Consider the following 20,708-nt stretch of genomic DNA (forward strand, 5'->3'; position numbering starts at 1 on the left):
GTAGGGTGAGGGTGCCAGCCGTTGCCCTGTGATTCACCGTGGCCCTTCTCCAGTTCAAGGATGCTTCTTCAAGGATGGCTCTATCTTGCTTGCTGTCATGGGTGTCCTTTGACCAGCGGCTGGGGGCTGACCTAGCTCCCTCTTCTCTGTAAGATACTTCAGCTGCTCAGGTGTCGGTTGTTGCCACAGGTAATGGGAAGTAGGATGTTGGGTTTCTTCCACGGTTGCCGTGCTGACCACATTAGGGCTACATCTGGAAATGGGGGACCAAGTATCATTATGGGGACCAAGCTTTCTGTCTATCAATTCAATAAAAAACAAGACTTAAGAGTCTTCTTATTGATGAAGATGGATTTGTTTTGCCAAATCATAGAAGGAACGTGCATAGGGCCGCTGGACGTGAATACTATCCCTCATTAATGTTCCTTCATTCTGGGATTATAAATCACACCCTCATGTGGCAGGTGGGCTCTAGTCATGTCAGCTACAGTACTTCCTCCCCACCACATGCTGTGCTGTGGATGCGCATCTCCACTTCTTACACAGCCTCTTTGAGCCCATTCACATTGTCTTTCTGACCCCCTGTGACAAACCTCTTTGCCTTGTCTCATAGATGGGAAGCTTGCTTTGACTTTCCCTGGCCTCCCAGCCTCTGCTCAGCAAGGAATCATTGCACTGCAGTGGCTTTATGGCTATTTTGCAGGCTTTATCCCAAAGAGCTTCTCCCCCAATGATACATGACCCCATAGGGGCCTCTGTGAACCATGGGCTATTCAGTAGCCAGGTCAAAACAAGTCCTGGGGAGATATCAGATTCCAATTTCATACCAGGGCCCAATTTTTTACTGAACACCTTTCTCCACTTGCCCACATGCTGTTACATAAAAATAATGAATAAGGGGGGTGGAGCCAAGATGGCGAAGTGAGTAGAGCAGTGGAAATCTCCTCCCTAAACCACATATATCTGTGAACATATAGCAAAGACAAATCTTCCTAGAATAAAGACCAGAGGACACAGGACAATATCCAGACCACATCCGCACCTGAGAGAACCCAGCGCCTTGCAAAGGGGGTAAGATACAAGCCCCGGCCCCGCGGGAGCCGAGCTCCCCTCCCCCCCAGCTCCCGGCGGGAGAAGAGCAGGCAGAGCGGGAGGGAGACGGAGCCCAGGACTGCCGAGCACCCAGCCCCCGCCATCCGGGCCAGAGTGCAGACTCAGTGAGTGCGCGAAGCCCTGGATACTAGGGAAACAGGGCAGCAAGAACGGTGAGCAGGTGCCTGAGGCCAGCGCCGGAGAACAAACAAAAGCGAGCGGCAATTTATTTATTTATTTATTTTTCCTGTTTTGTTTTGGCGAGCGCTTTTTGGAAGTCTTAAAGGGACAGGGACCCCAATACTAGGGAAACAGGGCAGCAAGACCGGTGAGCAGATGCCTGAGGCTGGCACCGGAGAATAAAGAAAAATGAGTGGCCATTTCTTATTTATTTACTTATTTTTTTAATTAAAAAAAATTTTTTTTTTTTTTTTGTGGTCGTCGTTTTGTTTTGGTGGGTGCTTTTTGTAAGTCTTAAAGGGGCAGGGTGGGACACTTAATCCAGAGGTAGGGAATCCGGGGATCTCTGGGCACCCTAACCCCTGGGCTGCAGGGAGCAGGGAGGCCCCTTACGGAGATAAATAGCCTCCCAGCAGCTCCTGCTCCAACGGACTCCACCACTTTGGAGTAGCTGCCCGAGCCAGGCCACGCCCACAGCAACAGCGGAGATTAACTCCATAGCAGCCGGGCAGGAAGCAGAAGCCCTGTCTGCACGCAGCTGCCCAGCACAAGCCACTAGAGGCCGCTGTTCTCCCAGGAGAGGAGGGCCACAAACCAACAAGAAAGGAAGTCCTTCCAGCCGTCACTCGTCCCAGCTCTGCAAACTATTCCTATCACTATGAAAAGGCAAAGCTACAGGCAGACAAAGATCACAGAGACAACACCAGAGAAGGAGACAGACCTAACCAGTCTTCCTGACAAAGAATTCAAAATAAAAATCATAAACATGCTGACAGAGATGCAGAGAAATACGCAAGAAATATGGGATGAAGTCCGGAGGGATATCACAGATGCCAGAAAGGAGATCACAGAAATGAAACAAACTCTGGAAGGGTTTAGAAGCAGAATGGATAGGATGCAAGAGGCCATTGATGGAATTGAAACCAGAGAACAGGAACGCATAGAAGCTGACATAGAGAGAGATAAAAGGATCTCCAGGAATGAAACAATGTTAAGAGAACTGTGTGACCAATCCAAAAGGAACAATATCCGTATTATAGGGGTACCAGAAGAAGAAGAGAGAGGAAAAGAGATGGAAAGTATCTTAGAAGAAATAATTGCTGAAAACTTCCCCACACTAGGGGAGGAAATAATTGAACAGACCACGGAAATACACAGAACCCCCAACAGAAAGGATCCAAGGAGGACAACACCAAGACACATAATAATTAAAATGGCAAAGATCAAGGACAAGGAAAGAGTTTTAAAGGCAGCTAGAGAGAAAAAGGTCACCTATAAAGGAAAACCCATTAGGCTAACATCAGACTTCTCGACAGAAACCCTACAGGCCAGAAGAGAATGGCATGATATATTTAATGCAATGAAACAGAAGGGCCTTGAACCAAGGATACTGTATCCAGCACGACTATCATTTAAATATGACGGTGGGATTAAACAATTCCCAGACAAACAAAAAGAGGGAATTTGCATCCCACAAACCACCTCTACAGGACATCTTACAGGGACTGTTCTAGAAGGGAGCACTCCTAGAAAGAGCACAGAACAAAACACCCAACATATGAAGAATGGAGGAGGAGGAATAAGAAGGGAGAGAAGAAAAGAATCTCTAGACAGTGTATATAACAGCTCAATAAGCGAGCTAAGTTAGGCAGTAAGATACTAAAGAGGCTAACCTTGAACCTTTGGTAACCACGAATTTAAAGCCTGCAATGGCAATAAGTACATATCTTTCAATAGTCACCCTAAATGTTAATGGGCTGAATGCACCAATCAACAGACACAGAGTAATAGAATGGATAAAAAAGCAAGACCCATCTATATGCTGCTTACAAGAAACTCACCTCAAACCCAAAGACATGTACAGACTGAAAGTCAAGGGATGGAAAAACATATTTCAGGCAAACAACAGTGAGAAGAAAGCAGGGGTTGCAGTACTAATATCAGACAAAATAGACTTCAAAACAAAGAAAGTAACAAGACATAAAGAAGGACACTACATAATGATAAAGGGCTCAGTCAAACAAGAGGATATAACCATTCTAAATATATATGCACCCAAAACAGGAGCACCAGCATATGTGAAACAAATACTAACAGAACTAAAGGGGGAAACAGACTGCAATGCATTCATTCTAGGAGACTTCAACACACCACTCACCCCAAAGGATAGATCCACCGGGCAGAAAATAAGTAAGGACACGGAAACACTGAACAACACAGTAGAGCAGATGGACCTAATAGACATCTATGGAACTCTACATCCAAAAGCAACAGGATATACATTCTTCTCAAGTGCACATGGAACATTCTCCAGAATAGACCACATACTAGCCCACAAAAAGAGCCTCAGCAAAATCCAAAATATTGAAATTCTACCAACCAACTTTTCAGACCACAAAGGTATAAAACTAGAAATAAATTCTACAAAGAAAACAAAAAGGCTCACAAACACATGGAGGCTTAACAACATGCTCCTAAATAATCAATGGATCAATGAACAAATTAAAATAGAGATCAAGGAATATATAGAAACAAATGACAACAATAACACAAAGCCCCAACTTCTGTGGGACGCAGCGAAAGCAGTCTTAAGAGGAAAGTATATAGTGATCCAGGCACACTTGAAGAAACAAGAACAATCCCAAATGAATAGTCTAACATCACAATTATCGAAATTGGAAAAAGAAGAACAAATGAGACCTAAAGTCAGCAGAAGGAGGGACATAATAAAGATCAGAGAAGAAATAAACAAAATTGAGAAGAATAAAACAATAGCAAAAATCAATGAAACCAAGAGCTGGTTCTTTGAGAAAATAAACAAAATAGATAAGCCTCTAGCCTAACTTATTAAGAGAAAAAGAGAATCAACACAAATCAACAGAATCACAAATGAGAACGGAAAAATCACGACAGACTCCACAGAAATACAAAGAATTATTAAAGACTACTATGAAAACCTATATGCCAACAAGCTGGAAAACCTAGAAGAAATGGACAACTTCCTAGAAAAATACAACCTTCCAAGACTGACCAAGGAAGAAACACAAAAGTTAAACAAACCAATTACGAGCAATGAAATTGAAACGGTAATAAAAAAACTACCCAAGAACAAAACCCCTGGGCCGGACAGATTTACCTCGGAATTTTATCAGACACAAAGAGAAGACATAATACCCATTCTCCTTAAAGTTTTCCAAAAAATAGAAGAGGAGGGAATACTCCCAAACTCATTCTATGAAGCCAACATCACCCTAATACCAAAACCAGGCAAAGACCCCGCCAAAAAAGAAAATTACATACCAATATCCCTGATGAACGTAGATGCAAAAATACTTAATAAAATATTAGCAAACCGAATACAAAAGTATATCAAAAGGATCATACACCATGACCAAGTGGGATTTATCCCAGGGATGCAAGGATGGTACAACATTCGAAAATCCATCAACATCATCTACCACATCAACAAAAAGAAAGACAAAAACCACATGATCATCTCCATAGATGCTGAAAAAGCATTTGACAAAATTCAACATCCATTCATGATAAAAACTCTCAGCAAAATGGGAATAGAGGGCAAGTACCTCAACATAATAAAGGCCATCTATGATAAACCCACAGCCAACATTATACTGAACAGCGAGAAGCTGAAAGCTTTTCCTCTGAGATGGGGAACTAGACAGGGATGCCCACTCTCCCCACTGCTATTTAACATAGTACTGGAGGTCCTAGCCACAGCAATCAGACAAAACAAAGAAATACAAGGAATCCAGATTGGTAAAGAAGAAGTTAAACTGTCACTATTTGCAGATGACATGATATTGTACATAAAAAACCCCAAAGACTCCACCCCAAAACTACTAGAACTGATATCGGAATACAGCAAAGTTTCAGGATACAAAATTAACACACAGAAATCTGTGGCTTTCCTATACACTAACAATAAACCAATAGAAAGAGAAATCAGGAAAACAACTCCATTCACAATTGCATCAAAAAAAATAAAATACCTAGGAATAAATCTAACCAAAGAAGTGAATGAACTATACTCTGAAAACTACAAGTCACTCTTAATAGAAATTAAAGGGGACACTAACAAATGGAAACTCATCCCATGCTTGTGGCTAGGAAGAATTAATATCGTCAAAATGGCCATCCTGCCCAAAGCAATATACAGATTTGATGCAATCCCTATCAAATTACCAGCAACATTCTTCAATGAACTGGAACAAATAATTCAAAAATTCATATGGAAACACCAAAGTCCCTGAATAGCCAAAGCAATCCTGAGAAAGAAGAATAAAGTAGGGGGGATCTCACTCCCCAACTTCAAGCTCTACTATAAAGCCATAGTAATCAAGACAATTTGGTACTGGCACAAGAACAGAGCCACAGACTAGTGGAACAGACTAGAGACTCCAGACATTAACCCAAACATATATGGTCAATTAATATTTGATAAAGGAGCCATGGACATACAATAGCGAAATGACAGTCTCTTCAACAGATGGTGCTGGAAAAACTGGACAGCTACATGTAGGAGAATGAAACTCGACCATTGTATAACCCCATATAAAAAAGTAAATTCAAAATGCATCAAAGACCTGAATGTAAGCCATGAAACCATTAAACTCTTGGAAGAAAACATAGGCAAAAACCTCTTAGACATAAACATGAGTGACCTCTTCTTGAACATATCTCCCCGGGCAAGGAAAACAACAGCAAAAATGAACAAGTGGGACTATATTAAGCTGAAAAGCTTCTGTACAGCAAAAGACACCATCAATAGAACAAAAAGGAACCCTACAGTATGGGAGAATATATTTGTAAATGACAGATCCGATAAAGGCCTGACGTCCAAAATATATAAAGAGCTCACACGCCTCAACAAACAAAAATCAAATAATCCAATTAAAAAATGGGCAGAGGAACTGAACAGACAGTTCTCCAAAAAAGAAATACAGATGGCCAACAGACACATGAAAAGATGCTCCACATCACTAATTATCAGAGAAATGCAAATTAAAACTACAATGAGGTATCACCTCACACTAGTAAGGATGGCTGCCATCCAAAAGACGAACAACAACAAATGTTGGTGAGGCTGTGGAGAAAGGGGAACCCTCCTACACTGCTGGTGGGAATGTAAACTAGTTCAACCATTGTGGAAAGCAGTATGGAGGTTCATCAAAATGCTCAAAACAGACTTACCATTTGACCCAGGAATTCCACTCCTAGGAATTTACCCTAAGAACGCAGCAATCAAGTTTGAGAAAGACCAATGCACCCCTATGTTTATCGCAGCACTATTTACAATAGCCAAGAATTGGAAACAACCTAAATGTCCATGGATAGATGAATGGATAAAGAAGATGTGGTACATATACACAATGGAATATTACTCAGCCATAAGAAGAGGGCAAATCCTACCATTTGCAGCAACATGGATGGAGCTGGAGGGTATTATGCTCAGTGAAATTAGTCAGGCAGAGAAAGAGAAATACCAAATGATTTCACTCATCTGTGGAGTATAAGAACAAAGGAAAAACTGGAGGAACAAAACAGCAGCGGAATCACAGAACTCAAGAATGGGCTAACAGGTACCAAAGGGAAAGGGACTGGGGAGGATGGGTGGGTAGGGAGGGATAAGCGGGGGCGAGGAAGAAGGGGGGTATTAAGATCAGCATGCATGGGGTGTGGGAGAAAGGGGAGGTCTGTACAACACATAGAAGACAAGTAGTGATTCTACAACATTTAGCTATGCTGATGGACAGTGACTGTAAAGGGGTTTATAGCAGGGACCTGGTATAGGGGAGAGCCTAGTAAACATAATATACTTCATGTAAGTGTAGATTAAAGATAACAAAAAAAAAAAAGCAGTTCCTGTGTGGTGACCTCCAATGAGTTCTACATAATGGTATAAAGGGCAGATCAAAGTGTCGTCAAAGGGTCTGTTTGTATTTATACAGAGGATCAAAGCCTAATTTGGCTACCCAGAAAATGAACTAAGATACAATATGAAGAAGAACTTCCAACATCAGCACTCTCTGGAAGAGTCATACCAGAAGATGATCATCAAAAAACCTCAACAAAGATCCAGGCGATGCTGCAGTTGTAGCTGCATTCATCCCACCGGTTCCTGGACTTGCCATGGGAATGAGGAAGGAGATATCTAACCTGGCCTGTGCATACAGTAAAACAACAAATTTGACTGGATCTACACTGTTGGAACTCAACCAAGAATTCGGAGAAGTGCAAGTTGTAGCGCTCCAAAATCTTACAACTACAGACTATCTACTGTTAAAAGAACATATGGGATGTGAACAGTTCCCAGGAATGGGCTGTCTTAATTTGTCTGATTTCTCTCAGACTGTTCGAGTACAGTTGGACAATATCCATCATATCATAGACAAATTTTCACAAATGCCTAGGGTGCCTAACTGGTTTTTTTGGCCTCACTGGAGATGGCTGGTAATTATAGATCTGCTTTGGTTATGTAACTGTATTCCTATTATGTTAATGTGTGTGTGCAATTTAATTAGTAGTTTAAAATCTATACATGCTTAAATTACTCTAGAAGAAGATATGTCAAAGAAATAATCAATCTTCCCATGTTTTCTTCCATCTGCTACCTCTATAGCTTTTCTTCTTCCTTCCTAATTACAACCCTTAAATAGAATTCGTGCCTCATATCGAATTTACCGAGTATCATAATTCCTCCAAGTGCTAAAGATACCTCAAGACAAATGCTGGGCATAGAAGCCACAGGGCATAAATCTGCAAAGAAGTAAAAAGCTAACCTTTTCAAACAATATGGCTTCTCTCTCACTTACCAACTTTACCTCTCCCTGTATGGCCCCGGAAGATGACTGGTTATCCAGAGACGGGTAAGATTCCTCAAGGGAGGAACAACCTAAGACAGGCACAGTCGCAGGGGAGCCATCAGGTGAGAAATTGGGGATCAACAGAGGTGAGGCTTAGAACCTCACCCTCCCTGTTTTGAGAGAAATCTTCTGCATCCGTGGATGTTTTATTGCCCTTGTCTAGCTTGGATTAACACATAGTCTACAGGCACACACTTGATCATCTACATTTGCTCTCTTACAACACTAAACTAAGTTTTCTACGTCTATCTTACATCTACCTACCACTTCAGCATTTTATTAAAAATAATAATAAAGGGAGGAATGTGGTATCCACATATAAATCAAGTATAAAAATCAAATGAATATTCATATTTGACCTGATTGTTTATGGTTCATAATGCGTGATCAAAACCGAAAGTTTCTGTGATGACTGCCCTTGCACTGTTCACCATGTAAGAACTTATTCACTATGTAAGAATTTGTTCACCATGTAAGAACTTGTTCATTATACTTTAGAAGATTGGAGACTGTTGAGAATTAGACTTGGGGTTGATTAATGATTGTGCATTGAGTCCCCTATACAGAATTTTATTGTTGTTAACAACCATTTGATCAATAAATATAAGATATGCCCTCTCAAAAAAAAAATAATAATAATGAATAAGTTTCTCAAAAGTTGGCCCATCTAGGTGGGAAGGGAGGAAATGGGGGATTGAGTCTCAGTTTAGTGGTTCAGATTAAGACAAATCATCAAAGACAAGAAGAAAACAAGAGAATTGTAAGAAGAACCAAATGGAAAGGTGACACCTGAGACATAGTCTTACCAGTCAGTGAGGCTGAAATCACAGTACAACCTACCAACTATCCTTAGAAAGGAACCCCAGGAAGATGAACCTTCATTAATTTACTTAATCCCCAACAATGGGCACATCTGTTAGCATACATTAAATCTATGGATACAAAATATTAAAACAAAATAGAAGAAATCATATGGGCGTGTTTCTCCAACTCCAGTGGTTGATAGGGGTTTTATCCTGGATTCGAGCTTGGAAGGGTTTACCCGACATCTGCATTTGGAATTTTGTCTGGCTTCTCTCTGTAGTTGAACCTCTTGACTCTTTAACATTCAAGTCTGTGAAAACTGCTGTGTTGCACTGGATTCATAAAACCATCTATGTTGTAGTTTGTGGGCAATTGAAGGAAAGATTTAAGAGAAACGAACTTTAAACAGTTTCTGCCTTTAGCTCTGACTCTGGGACTTAATCCTCTGGGAAAATACAACTTCACTACACAGTAAATAGAGACTCGTCTCACCAAATTAATGGTATCTGTAATGAAAATGTATCATTGCCACAGGTTTACAAATCATTTAGCTGAGGTCAACAGCTCAGCAGACTGACTGCTTTTATTGTGAATGTTAATTTCAGAAGTGATTCCTGAATATATTATCCTGTTTGAAATATTGCAGATAAGGTCACCAGCCCACATGCTGTTGCTTTCTTCCCTCATCAGATTATGACCACTGCTTGACGTTGTGTATACTTCTCGACCTTTCTCTTTGTTTTTATATACACACTCATGCATTTGTAAAACCCATATCGCATATTTGTGATTTTATTGCATCGCGAAAGGTTGGCTATTGTTTTGCAATGTACTTTTATCCTTAATCAACATTTCAAGAGGTCCATGCATGCCTGTACCCTCAGAACTAGCAATACCTGTTAACTGGCACATAGTTATCTTAATCAAAATAGTGTAGGCTATACTATAGTAACAAATATTCCTTGGAATCTCAGTGTCCTGGCACAACAGAAATCTATTTTTCACTCATGTATCTCCAAATTCAGATTGGCAACGGGGGCTTTTTCATCCAGTGACTCGGGGACCCAGACTTTTTCCATTTCCTGATGCTCCCTCCTCAGTGCATGACTTCCAAAATTGACACGCCAGGGAAAGACAGAGGTGGAGGAAACACCCTGACTTTGTTATTTGCTAACTTTTCATTTTGAAGTAAGGCTGGCTGAAAAATATATTGCAAAAATAATGAAGAGAACGCCCATAGTCCCTTTCCTAAGCTCCCCTAAATGTTAACGTACATGTTATGTAACCACAGTTCAGTGATCGAAACCAGGAAACAGACATGGATACGAAACTGCTAATAAATACAGACCTGTTCCTGTTCCACCCGCCATCCCACACATTGCATGTGGTTGCCATGCCTCCTTAATCTCTTACTCTGGGATAACGCCTTCTACTGTCTTAGTTTTTCGTGGCTTTGTCATATTTAATGAGTACTGGCCAATTATTTTTTAGAATGCTCCTCAGTATGGGTTTGGCTAATATTTCCTGGTGATTAAATTACTTAAGACTCCAGGATCCAGTGCTCGGGGCACACAGGTGCTCGCAACTGCTCTTGAACAGAAAGAACGCGTCATACGCCACTCCCATTCCCAGCTGCCAGCACCCTGTCAGATGCTCCCAACCTCAGTCAGGGAGACCGAGACATCTTTTATTGTTCCTGGGAAGAGCAGGCAAGGTGATGAGCACATGGTGGTATTGCCTCCATAGTGGAACTCCTTCATGGGCTCAGCCTTTAGATTATTTAACTATAAACTGTGCTTCCCATTTTTCACTTTTAAAAATAATCCTGCCATGTACTCCCTCAAGCCTGTCAGCCTGGTCATGTTCCCAGGAGACTATGCACGGCTTGTCATCACTAAAAAAATATCCCAGCTGAATTATAAGAAGACTGGGACAGCTTCAAATACGGCACCAGGGATATGTTTTCTGAATTTTATTAAACACCATAAGCGAAACGCCAGTGCCCACATATATTTTGGGTTCTGCACTCTTTCTGGGTCTGGAGTCAGCTGTTTCTCCTGCATAAGGATCTGAAGTGGACTGTGGCAAGCTGGTATGTCTGAAACTCTGATTCTAGTTATCTTATTTTTATTTCAACTTTCTTCCTGATGAACCCAAAATGAGAGAAACCTTCTTCCCAGAGTTGGACTCAGGGGTTGGTTACTACAGCTTTCTATAAACTATTCATTTAAAATAAACATTTCTTGTTAGCAAGAAGAAACTCATTGGCTTCAATACCATATTTTTTTAAAAAGCATCTTATCTGAATAAATAGAAATGTGAGGCAGTGAGATGTGGTTAGTCAAGTTATATCACTTCTACAATGAAGGATGTCTAATGAAAACCAATATCAGAGAGATGCCTCCTCTGTTGCAAGCAGATCCTGGTGGGCTGACAGCAAGCAGGAAGGAAAGTGTGCTTGTGCAGGAAGAGGAGACTGGAACCCCGCTGCTTCTGGTGATGGGGGGAGCAACAAGTTACTTTTCACACCTCTGTTTTAGGCAACTTGATTTAAACATAAATGGCCACACCACATCAAAATAAAAAATTTATCTGAGAAAATGATGAAGGTAGATTTCAATTTTTCCTCTTTGTTAACATCTGTTTCTCTAGTCAAATAACATCAGTAGGTGTGGGCTGGGAGTGGTTTCCCAGCTTCTAGAATCAGAAAGGTCGCATCTATGTGGTTTTACTGTGGACCTGTTTCTGCATTATGGCCCCATGTGAGATTATTAACAGGCCTCTCCCTTACACAGGACCCTATCACCACTAAAGGACATTGTTTCAGTGGCATGGAGACCATATACGTGCTTTTTAAAAAATAAGGTATGGAGGTGAAATGCAAATAGCCAAAAATTAACCCTTTAAGTGAATAATGGCATTGCACCCAAGATGTGCAAACACCACTTATTTCTAGTTCCTAAACATTTACATCACCCAACCCTTTAAATAGTTTCCCCTTACTCCCTCCCTCAGCCTCTGGCAACCACCAGTCTGCATTCTGTCTCAAAGGATTTATCTGTTCTGGACATTTCCTCTACATGAATCATATAGCATGTGACCTGTGGTGATAAGCTTCTTTCTCTTAACATGGTGGTTTTGCAGTCAGCACATAGTCTTGTATGTGTCAGCACTTCACTGCTTTTTTATGGCTGAGTAATATTCCATTGTGTGGATGGATGGTGGCTTATGAATCCATCCACCTATTGATGGGCACTAGAGCTGTCACCACTTTTTGAAGGTTGTGACTGATGCTTCTGTGAAGGGGAGGCCTGTACTTGCCTGAGCACCTGTTTTCAGTTTTTATAAGTGCACACACAGGAGTGGGATTGTGGGCTCAAATGGTAATCTTCTTTGCCCACTGGGCAGTGGTTTTGGGTGGCTCTCAGATAGCACCAGGAGAGGCAGGTCTCACTGGCCAACAGTGGTTCTTAGGAGATCCATAAGCTGGTTAGCTTCCAGCCCTCACAGCAGATACCAAGTGAGGGTTCAATGGGCCCGTGTATTTGGAAATAGAAGATAATTGGGTACAGATCAGCTCTGGGGTCTACTACAGGGATGTCAAGAAGATTTTTCTGTTCCCAGTGAGTTCACAATCCAGATTAGCCATGTTATTCCAAGCTTTCCCAAACAAGCTCTCCATCAACAAAATTCAGGGTCATGCCACTGGGAAGTCAGCACCTGCCCACAGGTAGCCTCCGTGCGAACTCGGCTGACTTCTCAAGTTCTACAGCAGAGTAGGGAGGATGCTTTTGACTTGGTAAAAGTCCTAAGGAAACATCCATTTTTTGCAAAAGTTAATATTTGATTTTCACTTTTTTGTTTTGGAAAAAACAAATACTGTATTATGACCCTACCGTATACACAATTATATTGGTTTAAATCGCATCTGCAACATTGAGCTAGCTTTGTGTGTTCCCAGGGTAAATGTCTATGTCATGGAAACCATGCAGCAGTTCACCTATCCGTGCCTTTCTGTTGCTTCCATCACACCTGTCCTTAATGCCTCTTATGAAACGTCTCCTTACAAATGAGAGGGTTGACGGCAGCATTGGAAGCGCTCAACACAATGGCTCTTCCAGTTTGTATCTTTATACAGCTACGTTGTTGGGCCTTAATTAGAACATTAAATACTATGGTTTCCCTTTATGAAGCCAGCAGGGTTTTCTTTGCTGTGAAATGAGTAGTTGAATTACCCTCCTACTAATGGAGAGAGTGTAATTAACATTGTCTTGAGGCTAATTTTCACTTACGCTGCCGTTCCTCATACGCCAAACATTATTCTCTAGAAAAGTCAATGTGTCACTTTTATTAGCCGGTTTGCACTTTAACACCAAGAAAATTAATTCAAGCTACATTAACGTACTTAACTTTAGGGACAATGGAATATCTGACTGTCCTTTATGAAGTCATGTCATTTAGAAGGAAACTGACGCAGCTGCGTAAGAAATGATATCACCCTTTGATGCTTGTACTGCTAGTGATTTTCCAAGTCATGTGACAGAGCAGGGAAGAAGGAAGAATAGGAAATTAACGATTTCCCATTTTCATTTGTGAGCTCAAAAGCTCCACCTTTAGAGCTGATGGGATTCCCAATGAATGTATGCCTTTACAAGATTCATTCTCTTCCATTATTTAACCTCTTACTAAAAGGCTTGCTAAATTTTGTGGGTTTTTGCCAAGAAAGAAATTAAAGGTAGAGAAATAAAATATACAGGGGCATGACCATTACGGGACCCTAAGACCTCTTTTCCAAATAACAGTGTGATTACGATTTCTATTCCAAGTTTGCAGACTTAGCCATGATGTCTCACAAATGGCTGGGCTCTTGGTCAGTTCTCTCTTCGGTGAGTACAAAGTCCTCATTTCTGGAAATTTCTTTAGGAAACCAAAGATGTGGAAAAAGGAATCCTTTGCCACCAAAGTTTATTATTTTGCCAAGGCCCATTAGAGTTACACTTATTTAATGTGCTGTTGCTCCACTAGGTTTTAGATACTGACAGTTTTCCTACAGGAGAAAATCCTATTTCCTAAGTGTCTTTCTTAAACACTAATTAGGCAGTAGCAACTTTCCCTGTGAATCAAAAACTGTGAACTGGTGTCCTGTGAGCCCGGTATCCTGTGCTTGGGCAGTGCATGCCTTTTTTTAATGACTTTATTATTTTTTAGAGCAGTTTTATGTTCACAGCAAAATTAAACAGGAGTATACAGAAGTTTCCCATGTCCCCCTGCCGCTCATGAGCACAGCCTCCTCCACCATCAACATCCCCACCAGATGGTACCCTTGTTACAACTGATGAACCTGCCGGGACATGTCGTCATCACCCAGAGTCTGTGATTTGCACTGGGATCACTCTTGGTGGTGTACATCCTTTGGGTTTGGGTTTAATGACAGGTATCCATCATCTGGTGTCATACAGGGTAGCTTCACTGCTCTAAAAACCCCTGTGCTCTGCCAACTCATTTCCCCGCACCCCAACCCCTGTCAATCATTGATCTTTTCTGTCTTCATACTTCTGCCTTTTCTAGGATGTCATAAGGTTGGAATCATACACCATGTAGCCTTCTCATATGCTCTCCAACATAGTAATATGTATTTAAGCTTCCTCTGTGTCTTCTCATGGCTGGATAGCTCATTTCTCTTGAGCACTGAAGAATATTTCATTGTCTGGATGGACCATAGTTTATTTTTCCCTCCACCTACTGGAGGATATCTTGATTGCTCACAGGGCTTTATTTTTTATTTATTTAAATTTCATTGATAAGTTTAGTATCAGCAGATTTTGCATAATGTTCTGGATTTCTGAGTTCTCTTGCAAAACTAGGAACTGTCACATAGGCAAGAACCCTGCTTAGCTACTACCAGCTAAAGCTCAGAGGATTCTCCATTCAGACACTGCATTTGGCCTTGGCCCCAGGACCATCCCAGCCTGCTGTATTTTTGGCCTGATGTAGGCATTTGTGGGAGAATTCTGATCTAAACACCACCACCATCAACAAAATGATGTATAGATAAATACTGTCCAAAACTGAGCTGGTTGTTAATGACACTTATATTCTGCTAATTTCTTTGCATTTCTGTTATTCTCTGGACAGGTCCGGACTGGCTCGCAGGTGCGTATCGATTTCTTTGAAGGAAGGAAAGCATGATTCCTTCCAAACCAAAGTTCTTTTTATTTCTCCCAGAGCCCACGCCCACTGAAGTCCTTTCCAGGCACCTTGTTCCAGCAGAGGAGACTCACATTTCCTAAAGAGGAATCCAAATGCAGTTGAGTGGCCAGTTGACCCTAGAAGTCAAGGTTTTGCCCTTGGCTCCTGAAGCCAAACACAGCTGGGAGCCCACTGGCAGACAGGTTGAGGAGGAGTCTTGCAGTATGTTGTCTGGACAGAATTCATTATCACCCCCGTCTAAACTAACTCCTTCCCTTCTTTGGAGAATTCCTCTCCAGATTTTTCACTGACCTTCTAGACTTGCCTGGCAGTGTATAACACGGTAACATGACTTTGGAGGGTGAGGGCTGTAGGTGTCCAGCCGCTCCCACTGGGTCCATCCCAGGCCAGGGAGGGACAGCCCCTAGATCCCACTTCCCTAGGGTGAGAAGTCCTCCATTACTGTGACAGGAAGCTTGTTGCTCTATTGGACTCATACAGGCCACTGGGAACTTGAGAAAAGCTGCTTGTTTTCAGTGCACTTGAGAGTTTGGGAGGGACCCTGGGGATGTGTAAAGGAGTGAGCCTTTAGGACTCAAGCTGGCCCAAGACCAGGTCTGTCTTCCTGAGGACCCGCTGTTTGTCCCGAACTCTGTCGGTACCCCTGGCCTGTCCCTGGGTTCCTGACCTCTCACTCTGGCTTGTGTTATTTCATCATGGAGAGTTCTGCTACTCATTTAAGGCCTGGACATGCTCCCAATTGCATAGGGATTGGAACTTTAAAAGCTGATGCATAGAGAGGAGAATTCTTACTTACCCTGAAGGATCCTCCTCACAGTCAGCATGTCCCAAACTTCACCATCCTTACAAGCACAGGGGACTTGGGAGCGGCTTCAGAGGGTCGGTGGGGGTTCCCGAAAGAGTGGTGTATCTCTTCGTAGCATATGCTTATAAGACAACACAACACACCAATTAAGAAAAAAATTAGATGCCAAATTGTGTATAACTTCCGAATACAACCTTTTAAAATTTTTAATGAGAAACTTCAGCTTGCATGCCTGAGCATAACTTATAAATATCTGGTTTTATGCTTGCAGTGGCTGCCTCGAATCTTTTTTAATGGGCCTTTCACATTCTTGATAGTTAGCATTGATGAACAGGTGATAAAAACACATTGTTTGAAATAATTTTTGCAAGCATTCAAAAGTTTACAGCAGCTGAAACTGTATCCTTTCCTTTCCTTGACAGATTTAATGTCGAAAGTTCTTACAATTATCTAAGTAGATCTCTAATCAAATGGAACTTTTTAGCTATCAAATATTTCAAAATGATGAAGCCCTAATTTGATGTAGAAACTCTAAGATTTGGATCTGGTGGTTGAGAAGAATAACTCTTTCCTTTTAATGAGACACACAGACACACAAGACCAAATCCCTTTAGCCAGAAAAAATGAAATAAAAGAAGAAAGCCAGGCTTGCCTCTAAATTTTTATTTTCACACACTCACCTTTTCTCTCCCATCCACATTCTAAGATCCTGAAGTCCCCCTTTTTATGACTAAGCCCCTTCTGTATTTATTCTGGTTTATCTACACTGGCTTTGGAACCCTAGTGTTTGGTCCAAATCAACATCTCCTCCCACAGCTCTGTACTGGAGCTCCCATCTTGGTTTGAAAAGTCTCAGGTCATGGAATGACAGCAAGCATGGCAGCCAGTCACGGGGCACCTCCATGGGCACGCGGAGACACATTCACATGAATAGCAGTGGTTTGGATGTTGCATAATAAGGCATCATCTATGCAGAGCACTTTGCATAATATGAGAACAATAAATCATGCTGGCTTTGTCAGCAATTCTCAGGGCTGTGCATTAGGTAAACAAATTGGGTGTCATTACACGTAAAAAGTTTGCAGGAAACCAGGAGACAAGGATTCTGTTATTGTACTTTTTAAACAATGAGCACTTAGTAATTCTGGAAAACTATCAGTGTAGGTGGGTTGCAATTCATCTGTAGTCCTTCCTTTGTTTGGAGCCGAAAGAAGACGCAAAATGCCACCTCTGTGGAGTGGCTGCATGCCTAGCACTAATAAATGTATCACGCTCCTGCACGCCTTTATCTGAGAAAAAGATTTTGATAGCTTGCTAGGATTTAGGTCAGCGGATAATGCGGCACAAACAGCCAATCGTAATGCTATTGACAAAAGAAGGGACACAAATGACTGACAAATTCCATAAATCCCTGGCTTGTTAGTAGCTCTCTTTTCCTAGATATCTCATAAGTGTCTTTGAAAGCTATCTGGGAAAAAATTTTTGCACTCTCTCCAGATTGACAGTATGGTTTTCAGAGTTGCCGATAACAGTCCCCCATAAAAGCTGCTATTCAACAAATGGTGCCTTGGGTAGTGAACATTTTATCATTGGGTGACAACCCAAAGAGAAATTTCCCAAGGAAAAATGGTCAGAGTTGTTTAGAAATTATTTTCCTAAGTGGGCATCTCCCTCAGTGGCTGGGCTCATAGCCCCAGAGACAGCTGCTCCCTGGGGTAGGAGAGTCCCTGATCTCAGGGTGGTTTTATCAATGCGCAGTGGTCCTGGGACCTGCGAGGGCTCTGGAAATGGTTGCTGAATGAGCAAACAGGTGGGCAAATCCACCTCCTTACCCTCCTGGCCCTAGCGTGCGGCATCCGAGCTGCCCGGTGTCCATCACAAATGGTTTATTTTGTGTAACTCAACTCTAGGTGGGGTTTCAGTTCTGAGCACGTGGTTTGCATTTTTAGCTTCTCTTCATAGTTGGCAAGGGGAGCAGAACAAGCCTATCCTGAACTGTGACTAAACACATCATTGCTGAGGCCGCTGTGCCTCAGACCTCAGCCCCGCGAGTACCACCTTTGGGACCTGGGGGGATGTGTTCCCACGTCAGTTAGAAACTTAGTGCTCTTCTTCTAATGGACTCAACTTCAGATCTCATAAGTGTATTTTTAAAGATCCTTTATGTCACTTTTGTAATTATTATCACTTGCAATAAAGTAACTGTAAAAATAACTAAATTAGAAAACAAACAATTCTAGTGCTTCTTCTTGCCAGGAAAAAAGCCTCTTGCTCTTCATTAAAAGAAAAAAGTTGGGAGAGGAAATTGGCAATGTTTGAAGGATGGCCAAGTCACACCAGCATCAGACTGGCTCTCATGTACTCAAGCATCACTGGAGAATCGAAGAGGGGATCCTGTATCGCCCCTGAGCAGCCCAGTGTCACTTTCATGTGAACTGCGTGCACTGACCAAAACTGCCCCTCAGTCTGTCCTCGGGGCACATTCAGACCAGCAAGGACACTAGGGACATGTTCACTGGAGCAGACCCTGGCCTGCTTCCTGTCGGCTGGGAAAGCCTGCCCTTTGAGAGAAAGTGTTCCCATGGGCTGGAGAGACGGGGGAACAAAGATGCCCCCCATTTCTTTTAATGCTTCTGCCCAGCTCCCCATTTTTTAAGGTAAATCTGGTGATTTAAAGTCCATTCTTTTGTTCTAGAACGAACATACTCACATTAGAGAGGATGTGTTTTCTGTCATGTGGCAACGACAGGGTATGTCTAAACTAGGTGTCCTCTGCACAGACCCATGGCTGGCAAAACAAAGGTGTCATGAATCCTGAATTAGAAGTCAGACACTCCTATGCCAGGGCCGTATCTTAATAATAAAGCAATGCCCAACTTGGGAAGAACCTCATAGGACCACATTGTTCAAATTTGTGAGGGCAAAGGGGTCCGCCCATCTTGCTTTCAAAAGTTATGGATGATGTGGTTCCCTGACTTGCTACAGAAGTAATTCTTGGGTTTGATGATATGCACACAAATCACCTGACAATCTGGTTAAAATGAAGGCTGCTTGAGTGGGTTGAATGGCCAGGAACCCTGCCTTTCCAGCAAGCTCCCAGAAGATGCCATCCTGGGAGCTCAGAGACCACACTGGAATTGCCCAGTGCTGGGGGGGCTTGGGCGGCCTTTCCTCCCTGGCCCTTCTTCCTTGAGTGTCCAGCACCTAACCATCCCTACTTTGCAGAAGAGGAATCCTGTTAAGGCCACTGGGTCCCCAGGACAGGTGTAAGATTTCTCATAGGACCATTACCAGAAGGCTCTGCTCCTGTTTTTAGCTTCCATGTCAGGAAGCTCAGAAGAACAGTCTTCTTGAAGGGAGTGACCCCCTCCCCCGCCATCTCCTGGATCAGCAGTCGGGTGTCTGTTCTGTTTATCCTGCCTGCCAACGTCACTCAGTCCCTGCAAAACATGGATTCGTCTCTTTTTTCCAATCAGCTTCACAAACATCACTTAAAAGCTACCGCTTTAGGGAAAATGCACTCCCCAAAAAACCTAACAAGATACCTGTGTGTGTGTGCGTCCGAGGCATCATCAAACACAAGCATTATTCCTGGACTCGGTCTTAACAATGAAGCCTCAGAGGCAGCTGTCACGGGGAACTGCCATAGATGACAAAAATATTCTTACCTATGAGAAAGCAACACCCGCAGCTGCTATTGGAGGACCCTCAACAACAGCCATCCTTAAACCCAGCTGTGACTGTAATTATCTGGGATGAATTCCAAAGGGATTCTAATATTTTGACATGTGACCAACTTTGGCCATGAATACCGATTTGAAAACACCTCATTCTTTTGTTCACAAAACACTTAGGACCCCACTTCCACAGTGAAGCAAAAAGTATATATTTTTCTGACTTGATCTGAGCCTTAAGCAGCATCTCTCACCTGTTTGCTTGATACACAGTAGCACCCCCTTAAGCAACGTGGGGTTTTGGTGCAAGGGACATAACACGTGTACAAAGATCAAAGGGATCTAAATATGCAGTTGCATTTCATTCTGTCGCTCAATGGGATTTGTCTAGACTCTATTGTAACAGTGTTTAAGTGGGATGGGTGGAGAGTGATTCTTTCCCCTGAAATACGTGATGTATCACACATGCGCTAATGCCAGCTTGCCTGATGATGTGGTCCGTTTCTGGATAGCTTGTCTAAGTACCTTAATTTTCCAAATGTCATCTTTGACTCTTCAGTGTGAGAATTTAAACTCAGGTGGGACCCTATGTTCTAGACATTTCTATGGTAACCAGGCCAGGCTGGCGGGGGCGGATTTCTAGTCCTGATCAGCTATTTAGCTTTGGATACAGGCGTCTGCCCTTGATGACATGTACCTTTCTGGCAGAGATGCAGATGATAAATCTTTGCTGGGAGAATAATGAGAATGGAGCAAAGGGAGACACAGACTAACCACATCTGCATAAAGGACACCAGCACGACAACAGAATCAAGGCTTAAGGAACGTGCTGGGAAAGCCAGAGCACATCAGACTCCCGAGGGTCTTCTGTTCCTGAGCCTCTGGCTTTTCCATTCTGGCCCGGCCATCCGTGCCACTCACTTCTCAGGTGGCACCGTGAGTTCACATTTCTGCTTCCCTGTTGGAGGACCTCGGTCACACCCCATCTGTCACTGAGTGGCAGTAACTGAAGCCGTGTTGTACCAGCACTTTCTCTAAAAAGATGCCAGTCTTTGCATG

The 20,708-nt window shown here is 42.4% G+C and overlaps 1 protein-coding gene across 3 annotated transcripts in view; it reads left to right on the plus strand.

Moving 5' to 3' along the window:
- Positions 1-20,708, plus strand: part of TMEM132D (transmembrane protein 132D) — a 510,800-nt gene that overhangs the window by 372,390 nt on the left and 117,702 nt on the right. The window lies entirely within an intron of this gene.

This window comes from Manis pentadactyla, chromosome 14, assembly GCF_030020395.1.
Source record: "Manis pentadactyla isolate mManPen7 chromosome 14, mManPen7.hap1, whole genome shotgun sequence".
Taxonomy (NCBI): domain Eukaryota; kingdom Metazoa; phylum Chordata; class Mammalia; order Pholidota; family Manidae; genus Manis; species Manis pentadactyla.